This window comes from Adiantum capillus-veneris, chromosome 13 (assembly GCF_014529385.1).
Source record: "Adiantum capillus-veneris isolate H3 chromosome 13, ASM1452938v2, whole genome shotgun sequence".
Taxonomy (NCBI): domain Eukaryota; kingdom Viridiplantae; phylum Streptophyta; class Polypodiopsida; order Polypodiales; family Pteridaceae; genus Adiantum; species Adiantum capillus-veneris.
Genome location: NC_140943.1, coordinates 7,794,836 through 7,805,485, shown reverse-complemented (window position 1 = coordinate 7,805,485; position 10,650 = coordinate 7,794,836). Strand labels below are relative to the sequence as shown.

Here is a 10,650-nt window from a genome sequence, read left to right as displayed (position 1 = left end):
CACGACTGATGCTGATCTTTATCCAGGGAATGAGACATGAGGGCCTTAGAAGGATCTGCATATGATAAGGAGGATGACGCTAAACGAGTTGATCAAACAAGCTCTTTATCTAGTGGATAACTGTGAGGCATACAAAGAAAAGGACTTAAAGAGTCAAGGAGATGACACATCCTCTCAGCACAGTGTTTCACAGATAAGTGAGTCCATTGCCAAGCCAACGGCACCTATTGATCAATAAAAGCTTATCGACGACTTGGTCAAGAGGTTGATTCCTCTTGTAAGGTCTGATTCGGGAGAGTCGAAGTGGTGTGAAATTGAGAGAAAATGGACGAACCATACGAGGGAAGAGTGCTATTATAGCATGGAAAATTCTAGGGAGAGGTATGTACAACCTGTTCCAGAAGCACCTACTCCACCTAGATACATTACGGAGAATGCGCCAAGACCAGTAGTAGTTTTAAGGCCACATCTTGTCTTAGGATAACAACCTCCGCTGCCAGGTGCTAGAATGCAGGTAGACATGAGATACATGCCAATGATGGAAGCATCAAATAAACCAACGCCAGTACTAGCTACAATGTGGTATAGCAACCAAAGTGAGTACTACCCTTCGGAGCAACAAAATGTGAGAGAACACATGGAGTGGTGAGGCCGGTACAACCTCCACCTCCTAGGTTTCAGTCAAAAGAAAGAAGGTATGAAATGGACGAAAGGACATTGCGAGTCATTGCAAATAGCGTCTTATCTAGGTCAAAGCTTGCTTATAGCGAAGAGGAAATGCTAAAAGAATCTCCTCAACCAGAGACAAATTGTCACAAAAGTCGTGACAACCACTTGGTCAAACAATGTCCTCATACGGAGATCACTGAAGTAAATGCCTATTGTCTTGAGTGTGGCATCACTCACTTGATCCCCGATTGCCCGAAAAAACCAAACCAAATCAGGAAAATCACAACAAATGTATTAGGGATTGTTCAGCTACCTAGTAGCTCAGAAAATGAAAATGTCGTACCAGTTCAAGTAGCTACGAGAGCGCAAGCTCAAAAGAAAGCTGATGAGAATCTAGAGACAAAGAACACGAAAAGTGACACGAGTCCAAAGACAGATGATGGACCAAAGACAGACGCACCTAGTCAGAAAACCAAGAGCAAACAAAATAGTTGGAAAGCTAGAAAGACTAGGATGAAAGCACGCGGGGAACAAGAGCAAAAAACCCTAGCTGAGAAGCTTACCGAAGCTGAGGAGAAGATAAAACAACATGAGGAAAAGGAGGCACCTTCTCTTACACAGATGGCTAAACCTCTAGAAGAACCATCCACGGATGAGAAACCGAGAAGTGCTAGTTCAGGAGGATCTGTGTTGGCAGAGAAGGTTAATGAGACATTAGATGCCCTCTTGAAAGCCTATGATGTGAGGCTAAAAAACAACCAAACCCAAGAACACATGTGGATGACATATCCCTATGCACAACTAGAAAAGCAAAGGTTTGAAATGTGCCAGAAAATGATTCAAACAGCCCAAGCTTTACTAGAACCACTAGTTGCAAAACCTGAGGATGTGATCCGTGTCATGCCTACACAAGTAATCCCACCAAACCAAGAACTAAAAGAGCCAAATTCTAGTCATGAGCACATACCAAACCTCAAAGACCCAGAATTAGAACCAAGGATAGTACTGAATACCACGGATAACTCTTCCGAGGGATTTCACCAAGCTATACCTGAGGATTGTAAAGAGATAGATGGTCTTGACGAATTGTGGAAACAAGTCAGAGAGGCCAATGAAGTCGATGACCTAAGAAGACGAGTAGACAAGACTGGTGAGGAACGAGGAGTGTTTCTACCACCAATAGAGGAATTTGAGACTGGATCTCAAATGAATCTAGACGTGCGATCGTATTGGGGCGACAAAGGATCTCTACAATCTATGGATAGTCAACCCCATTCTCTAAGAACACTACCATGCTACATGGGAGAGTACGAGACCAAGTTAGATGTGGTTGCAGTGCCATCACAGAGACTGTCTCCCAACAAGGCCATCGATTCAAAGGGGCTAGTAGATATTCTATCTACCCAAGTCACCTGCACAATAATGTTAGCCGAGTTGCTCAGAATAAGACCAAACATGTGGGCTAATGTGGGTAAATGTCTAGAGAAATTTGGTGTAAAAACCCCGATGACTCAAATCGAGGAAGGCATCAAAGAGCTTGAAATGCCTCAACTTAATACTAGGCCAGTGCCATTAAACAAGGTAGGCAAGTATTACGAGGGAGCAGATGGAAACACCACCCTTCCTGTGGAATTCAATAATGTAAAAACCATGGCAATCCTTGACAGTGGAGCTGGTGTGGCCATTGCAACCAAAGAGGTTTGGACAAAATAGGTAAAACCTGCCTTGATATCCACACAAATGACCCTGCAGCTTGCAGACGGACACAAGGAAAAGCCCCTAGGACTGCTAGAAAAAGTACTTATTACTTCTTGTGGCATTGAATATGAACACACTTTTGCTGTTGTTGACTTTGGCAAGAAGAACAACTATGACATCATTCTTGGAAGACCATTCATGCGACAATTGAAAATGGTCCAAGATTGGGGTTATGACCATATATACCCGAGACATATGGAAACCATAACAAAGATAAACTTGAGGGACCATAGCTATAGGGATGTGACAAGAACACTGGTTGAGGAGTTTGATTCCACCACAGTAGCAAGATCAAAACTTCCAGCTTGGTTAGGTAAGCCTAAAGAACTGTGGATGTGTGGAGCTTCACAATGTGGTAGCTTGAAACTCTTGGAATGATGTCGTAGGGTAAAAAGGGATCCTCTACCCGCTAAGAAACATGGACTAATGACTAGGCTTTATCTTCTCTACCTCATAGTCGAGGACGACTATGATTTCAAGAGAGAGGTAATGTCATAAAATATAATATCTAACTTTACCAAATGATTTTCTCATATTAAATTGATCATTTAATGTGGGAGAATAAACGGGAACAAGAGTTAGAATAGAGACATGTGCTTCTAGACCTGTCTCAACACGGGACCAAAAGGAGAGATGGTTGCATCTCAATAGGGGTCCAAAAGGAGATGGTCTATCAAAGAGCAATGTACACTAAGTGCTTCTAGACTTACCTTAGCAGGGGACCAAGAGGAGAGATGGTTATATCTTAATAGGGGTCCAAAAGGAGGTAGTTTATCAAAGAGCAATGTGAAACTAATGAATCTTAAAAGACCTTAGGGTTAGCTTCATTAAAGACCTCCAATGGTTAGTGTTAAAAGTTATTTGACCTTAAGCAAGCTAGGGCTAAGCTTGAGGTGGGAACCCGACCTAAACTTAAGCAAGCTAGGAATGTGCTTGAGATGGGAACCTTAAGCAAGCTAGGGGTGTGCTTGAGGTGGGAACCTTAAGCAAGCTAGGGTTGTGCTTGAGGTGGAAACTCGACCTAAACTTAAGCAAGCTAGGGCTGTTTTTGATGTGGGAACCCGACCTAAACTTAAGCAAGCTAAGGCTGTGCTTGAGGTGGGAACCCCACCTAAGGTGCTTTTCATGCTTGATGACTAAGGTACTTGAGGTACTTGTCACATTTAATGAGGAAGTTTCTTGAGAAGCTTCCTATGCATGGGGGGTAAGATGCTTGAGTCAAAAAGAGAACCTACTCACTTAATGAGGAAGTTGCTTGAGAAACTTCCTATGCATAAAAATCTCAAAGTTAGGGGAATTCTAAAAGAGCACATGGGACACATGTCAGACTCTCACTAAGCTTAACCACATGGTGTGCTTGAATGCTATTGGGTGGGCTAAAGAAGGGTCCAATGAGATTCTACTTCCATCTAACAAATATCTAGATATTTTCAAGCTCTCTCTCTCTAAGGGGTAAGGAGGACACTTATCAAAAGACTACCCATATGCTTGATTGCATGCTGGATGTGATTGGCTAAGGGGAGAGGGGTCCAATGAGCTTGTAGCAAGTAGAATTTTTTCCCAAAGCAAGAAAGGGGGGTGCTAGGGGGGTATACTCCACACACACACTCATTTGCAAGACTATTCTCACTTGGTGAAAGTTGAGGAACACCACCTCCTTCTCCAAGCTTGTGAGAGTGAACTACACCAACACTCGTGGCTATGGAATGAAAATCCAACCAAGAGCTATGCTTCAATGCTTAAGCTTGCCATTTTCTCCATCTTCATTACTATGCTATTATATATGCTAGCAAGAAGAGTAATGATAAGTGAGGAACTATTTCTTTCTCCTATGGAATGTTTCTTCTTCCTCTTCCCTATCCTCATTCCTTGCTGGCTCTCTCCACGTTCGAAGGTGTTTGAAGCCTTGGGAGTGAGGCTTGGGATAGTTAATGCTTTCTACAAGTTTATGTTATGCTTGTGATGCATGAAGCTTACCATCTTCATTGCATCACGTAGGTCACAAGGAACACAAAGATTGTATTGTACCAAGTCTCTCTTGATAGGAGAAACTATAATACAAATGACTACAAGTTTATGTTATGATTGTGATGCATGAAGCTTTCCATCTTCATTGCATCATGTAGGTCACAAGGAACACAAAGATTGTATTGTACCAAGTCTGTCTTGATGGGAGAAACTATAATACAAATGCCTATTGGAGGGGGGACCGCATATGAATCCGTTCCTCAACTATTGTCATGTTCTCTAAACTTTCTCTCTTGCAAAAGTATTGTTCATGCCAAGTTAACTAAGTACCATGTTTATGTTGGTACCATCAATTAAGTTCACCCGCTATGCTCACAAAGTAATCTCTCAAAAGTGCTTCACCTAATTTCCTAATTCCTCTACTCTCAAAGTTCATAGGCCATTTCCATTATACATTGTGTTTTTTGTATGTCCGCAAGCGGTTTTCAAGCCCTAAAATAGCTAAGTAGCCCTAAAAAAAACACAATGGCAAGCTGTTTGGCAATACAACAAGTCATAGAGTTTTCCCACAATGCATATGCATTGTGTGCAAGCTCTATGGTTTTCCCTATTGCCAAAAGGCTTAGCCATTGTGTTGTCTATAAGTCCACGAGAAATTTTCAAGCTTTAAAATTGCCTCGCGGCCCTAAAAACAACACAATGGCGATCGGTTTGGCAATATGGCAATCCATAAAGCTTGCCCATAATGCATATGCATTTTGGGCAAGTTCTATGGCTTGCCTATTGCCAATGGCTTGCCTATTGCCAATGGCTTGCCATTGTGTTGTCTATATGTCTGCGAGCGGTTTTCAGGCCGTAAAATTGCTTCGCAACCCTAAAAAACAACACAAAAAATGGTGAGCCGTTCATCAAATTGGCAAGCCATAGAGCTTGCCGACATCGCATATGCATTGTGGGCAAGTTGTATGGCTTGTTGTTTTACCAAACGCATACCATTGTATTGTTTTTATGTTAGGCTAGATTAAGCTAGGTTTAGGTTATAGGTTAGATGAGATTATAGGCTAGGTTAGATCTAGGGACAAATTAATAGTAAAAAAAACGTAAACGGACTTCGAAGATGACTCGTGTACTTCTAAATGCAAACGGGCTTCGATTAGGTTAGGTTTAAGTTAGGTTACATTAAGTTAGGTTAGGTTTAAGTTATAGGTTAGGTTAGAGCTAGCGACAAATTAATAGTAGAAAAAACGCAATTGAACTTCAAAAGTGCACACAGACTTCAAGAACCTTAATATATAGTCATTGACCAATAGACTAGATTATTACCCTGTGGTCCTAATCTCCGTGCACCTCTAGACCGACGTGTGCGGGGATCGGGTCTAGCTAGAGAATGTGAGGTTGTTAGAGCTAGCGGCAAATATTAGAAAAAAACGCAGTCGGACTTCAAAAGTGCACACATACTGCAAGAAACTTAATATATAGTCATTGACCAATAAAGAGGAGATTATTACCCTGTGGTTCTAATCTCCATGCACCTCTAGATCGAGGTGTGTGGGGATCGGGCCTATCTCAAAGGAAAAGAGGATTGGAGTGTTTATTACTGAAGAGGAAGCAGATATGTCAAGGGGTTGCGATTGGCATGTATATTTCACAACTTCCTTTTTCAGCTCCAGGTGATCACATTGCTTTAATAACTTTTAGTCCATTTCAATCTGCAGTATCACAGATATGGAGCTTTGTGGTCGCATGGGAAACACTTCAGAGTGCAACGGATCGATGAACAAAGGGTCACTTTTGATAGTGGTGTTAGGGCAAGCTTTGTCCAAGAAAGTAGGAGTAGTGCCAAGGATGAGAATACAAAGACTAGCCAGCTTGAATACTTTGGCTACATCTAAGACATCTTGAAGATTAGCTTTAGAAAGTTTTGATATATTTATCTTTGATGTCAAGTGGTTCAAAGTTATTACCAGCGGCCCTAATGCAATTGTGCGTAAAGACAAGAGTGGATTGATTCAAGCGACCTCTAGGCGGGTGTGGATAGATGTACGGGATACATTTTTACTTCCGCAACATTGTGAACAAGTTGTGTTCATACACGATCCACTATGGACAGAAAATGATGAGAATGATCTGTCTAAACCCTGCTGGCTCTATGTCATTCAAGTTGCTCCACGTAGCAAGCAAGTGTAAGAAGGATTGGATGTTGAGTTCGAAGAGGTGATTCATGAACAAAGCGCATAACCGATGGAAACTTTAAGTTTAGATTTTGAGGTGGATGTCAGAAGTAAGCAATTGTCTGAACCTGGAGATGAGGTGTCAAATACTCAAGCTGATGCGGAGAGCGACGAAGAAGTAGAGTTTGATGACGAAGATGCAGAAGTACAGATTGAGATAGACATCTTTGGTGCATCAGATCTCATAGAGGATGAGAGATTAGCTGCTGATTTTTTCTAGGAACTCTTTTATAAAAAAAAAATTATTAGTCTACAATAAACTTTAAATTCATTCATTTGTGTAGCAACTTCGTTGATTTGTTATTTGTGATCATCAAGCATTTCTTTTGTAAACTAACTTATTTTGTGGGTGTTGTTCGTGTATGATTAGCCATGGCCGATGACGATGAGCCATACTCTCCTAGTTTTAGTTTTCCTGTCACTCCAGTCGGCATGTCACCAGAGCAGATGGGCTCGTTTTTGTCTCAGTTCACACCAAAGCAGATCGTGATGGCCCAACACCTTTGGGTAACAGGTCCCTCTAGACCTACTACGACCGACCCTACGCCCGAGACTAGTGTGGTCACTACATCGAGCGGCCGCACATCTCAGTCTAGAGTGCCCTCTACGTATAGGACTCGTGTACCCCCTACACCAACGGGCGGTTCATCCTCGAGAAGTGGTAGGCGTTGTTCTGGAGGCAGTGGTTGCTATAGAAGCAGTTATATCGATGCGTCCACAACATCGAGAGAGCGTCCACCACTCTCTTCAGTAGATAGTTCACCGATTGTCACACCATGTACACCTTGGGGATCACACGAATATGATCCTAGCAAGGTGTACAAGAGGAGGGATAGGGTTGTTGTGGTGGATAGGGTCGGAAAGCCCATGCGAAAGAGGAGTTGATAGCTCTATATGATTCAGTTTGGTCACTCTATAATGGAGCTTTGGGATAACCTAGATGTTCAAAGAAAAATTACATCGTCAAAGCCATTCACAAAGAGTACAGGCCGGCAGAGGGGTACCATCCAATCGCGAACCTCTGGATTTTGAGCGTGGCGAAGTCCACAATGTCACACCGTCGATCAGAGGCGAGAAGCAGGTGCAATGACGGTAGTCCCAAACCGACATGGTTGAACACAGAGGAGTAGGTGGGGATTGCATATTATCGACATAGCAAGCATCATTGTTGCTAATGATACCTTGTAGTGTTTTCATGTCACATTGTGATCATTCTCTACATATACTTTTTGGTATTAGCAAAGGATGACGTTTTCAATGTGTTATTGCTCTCTCAATAAAAAGCTAGTAGGTCGTGCCAGTTTTGTTTTTGGGGTTGATTAGAAGAATCTTTGCAGATTCTCAGTTGCTTTTGTAGACAGAAAAAGGATGGTGTGGCACATGGAGGGGGAGAGAGAGAGAGAATGAGAGGGAGGGAAATGGTGCGTGCATTTGTTCGATGGATTAGGAGGAGCTAGTTATACACGAGGCCAAAGGACTTGAGTGCAGGTGTTCAACAAAGAGGACGCGCACCACTTTCATAAATTGGTGTCGATTTGTAGCTGGAGTCATACCTTGCTCATGGAGGCCGGATGCTGCAGGGAGCAAGTCGAAAAGGAACCATGCTAGGAGCTTGGAGATGAGCGGCTTGATGTCCGGCATGGAGCTGAGGGAGTTTGAGAGCAGTTGAAGGCATGCGCAATTAAGAAATGCGGGATTGAGCTTTGCTAAAGCCATTGGTGTGTATTGGGTGAAGGGACAATGAGAGAGAGAGAGCCGGTCTCTATCTGTGTGAGAGAGAGAGAGAGAGAGAGAGAGAGAGAGAGCAGATTTCATCTGTCAAAACGAGCATGGGCACTGCGCAGTGACAGAGTTTTTTGTGTTTGCTTTGATCAGAGCGATGCTTCGACATGAGTCGGGAGAGAAAGAGAGAGAGTCGGGTGGGCATATGCGTGAAGGCAAGGGGTGTTGTGGGATGCAGGATATGTGCGGAGCGTCTTCTTGCACAATGCAAAAAGGCCTATAAGCAGGGGCTTGCGAGATTCCAGCTTTGGACCTGCATAGGGTGTTGGGCATCTCGGGACCTGCAGAGGTGGCTGAGGTAGACGTCGCTTATAAAGACGAAGGAAGGTTGAGAGGAGAGGAGCAATGACAGGAGGCGATGGGGTGTATATTGTTGGCATTGCAATCCAGTAGGGCAAAATGACGACCTATTGAATTTGGGGCTCGTTGCATGCATGCCCCATGCGAGGATGGGTTGCTACTATGGCGAGATGCCATGTTTGCGCACAAACATGCAGCAAAAGAGAGAGAGAGAGAGAGGAAACTGAGCAGCCGTGATGGCAGGCTGGGGGTAAGGTTCATGGAGTTATTTTCCTTTACAATTGCTAGATTCCATGGGAGTCTTTAGGATTAATTAGTTCAAGTTTGTGAATAGACCGAGTAGGTGAAAAGCTAATAAGGAAGAGTGTAGCAGTACCATCCTTATGTGAAGTTGAACATCATGAAAGCAAACAAATTGGAAATTAGTACTTGGGTAAAAGACTTCATCGTACATAGATCACATGTGTGTAATAAAACCAAGGTGAGGAGTGAGGAAGGGCACCTCACCTTAAGGACGGATGAGAGTTATTTATGGGGAGTAGCTCCAATCCCACATGGAGTTTGCCACCGCGGCTGCAGTGCAATTGACTACGTTCGATAGAGAGGCAGAGCCGCACAAGATCAAGAAATCAATGGCGTAGGACAAGGCAAAACTGTTGCTCCGAATTGAGACCAACGATGAAGGCTCCACCATCCGCTTGAGCTCCAAGAACGGAGCCCATATGAAGGAAGTGCCCGTCCTTCTGCGCAGCACAAGGGAGGCAGGGCTGGCGGTGGTGGGGGTGGCTTTTCACGTTGGAAGCGGGGCCACCAACCCAAATGCGTTTGAGGAGGCCATAGCCAACGCACGGAGTGTCTTCGAGCTGGGGAAGCAACTACCAGAGAAGCCGATGTATGTGCTGGATATAGGGGGAGGGTTCTGCTCATCCGGGGAGGAACTGAAGGAAGGGAGCACCGGAGGAGGAATAAGCGCTTGAGAAGTGGCACCGATGATCAACAAGGCGCTGGATGGGTACTTCCCCGATCTTAGCACCAATAATGGCAGTGATGAGACGAAGATAGAGATCATAGCAGAGCCGGGCGATATTTTGCCTGCGCGCCCTTCACGTTGGTGGCGCACATCTTTGGCAAGCGCGTGCGAGGAAGCAGGAGAGAGTATTGGATCAACGATGGAGCCCATCATAGCTTTCCCATGATTTTGCTACCCCTCAACACGCCCGTGCCGCCGCCCATCCCCTTCGCTTGCGGATCCAAGCCCTACAACATGAGTTGCCAGGGCCTACCTCTGTTTCCTTCCAACGTTTTTGGCCCCACCTGCAGCGCCCTCGACACTCTCCTCAAGGGCCACCCCTTGCCAGAGCTTGAGATCGGCGACCTGCTGGCGACCTGCTGGCGTTCCCCTTCATGGGCGCCTACACCAACTCTCTCGCTACCTCCTTCAATGGTTTCGGTGTCACCCACATCCCCGCTTTTGGCTTTGTTGTCGCTGACTAACCAGACTGCATTCTTGCAGGCCGGTGACATGGCGTACTGGCGTGCTGAAAAGTTCCCCACCACTCTGGATTTAATATTTTCAATTGGTTTTTTGTATGCCCTATTCTTTGGCTCAGTGCAGTACTAGCCTAGTATACAATCTTTTTGGTAAACAATGCTCCTTGAAAAGCTTGTGTCAGTCCTTCTAAATCCAGGTCGGTATAGGTATTATTCATGCCTACATCAATGTGCGGCGTGCCTTACAATCTCTGTTGACAAAATCATTTTTGCTAGCTGAAGAAAATAAGGGTAGACATAAGATAGTTCCGGTTTTGAGGTCAAAATTTGAAGCATTTTTGTCACTAACTACACTAACTTGTTATATTTTTGCCGGGTTTTCTGAGTTCAAGCACGATTTTGGAATTTTAGCCGATTAAAATACACCACACCCTTTTTGGCATTAATTATT

The 10,650-nt window shown here is 44.1% G+C and overlaps 1 pseudogene; it reads left to right on the top strand.

Moving 5' to 3' along the window:
- The first annotated feature begins 7,058 nt into the window (after positions 1-7,058).
- On the top strand, positions 7,059-10,202 carry LOC147443570 (lysine decarboxylase 1-like; annotated as a pseudogene).
- Positions 10,203-10,650: the final 448 nt, after the last annotated feature.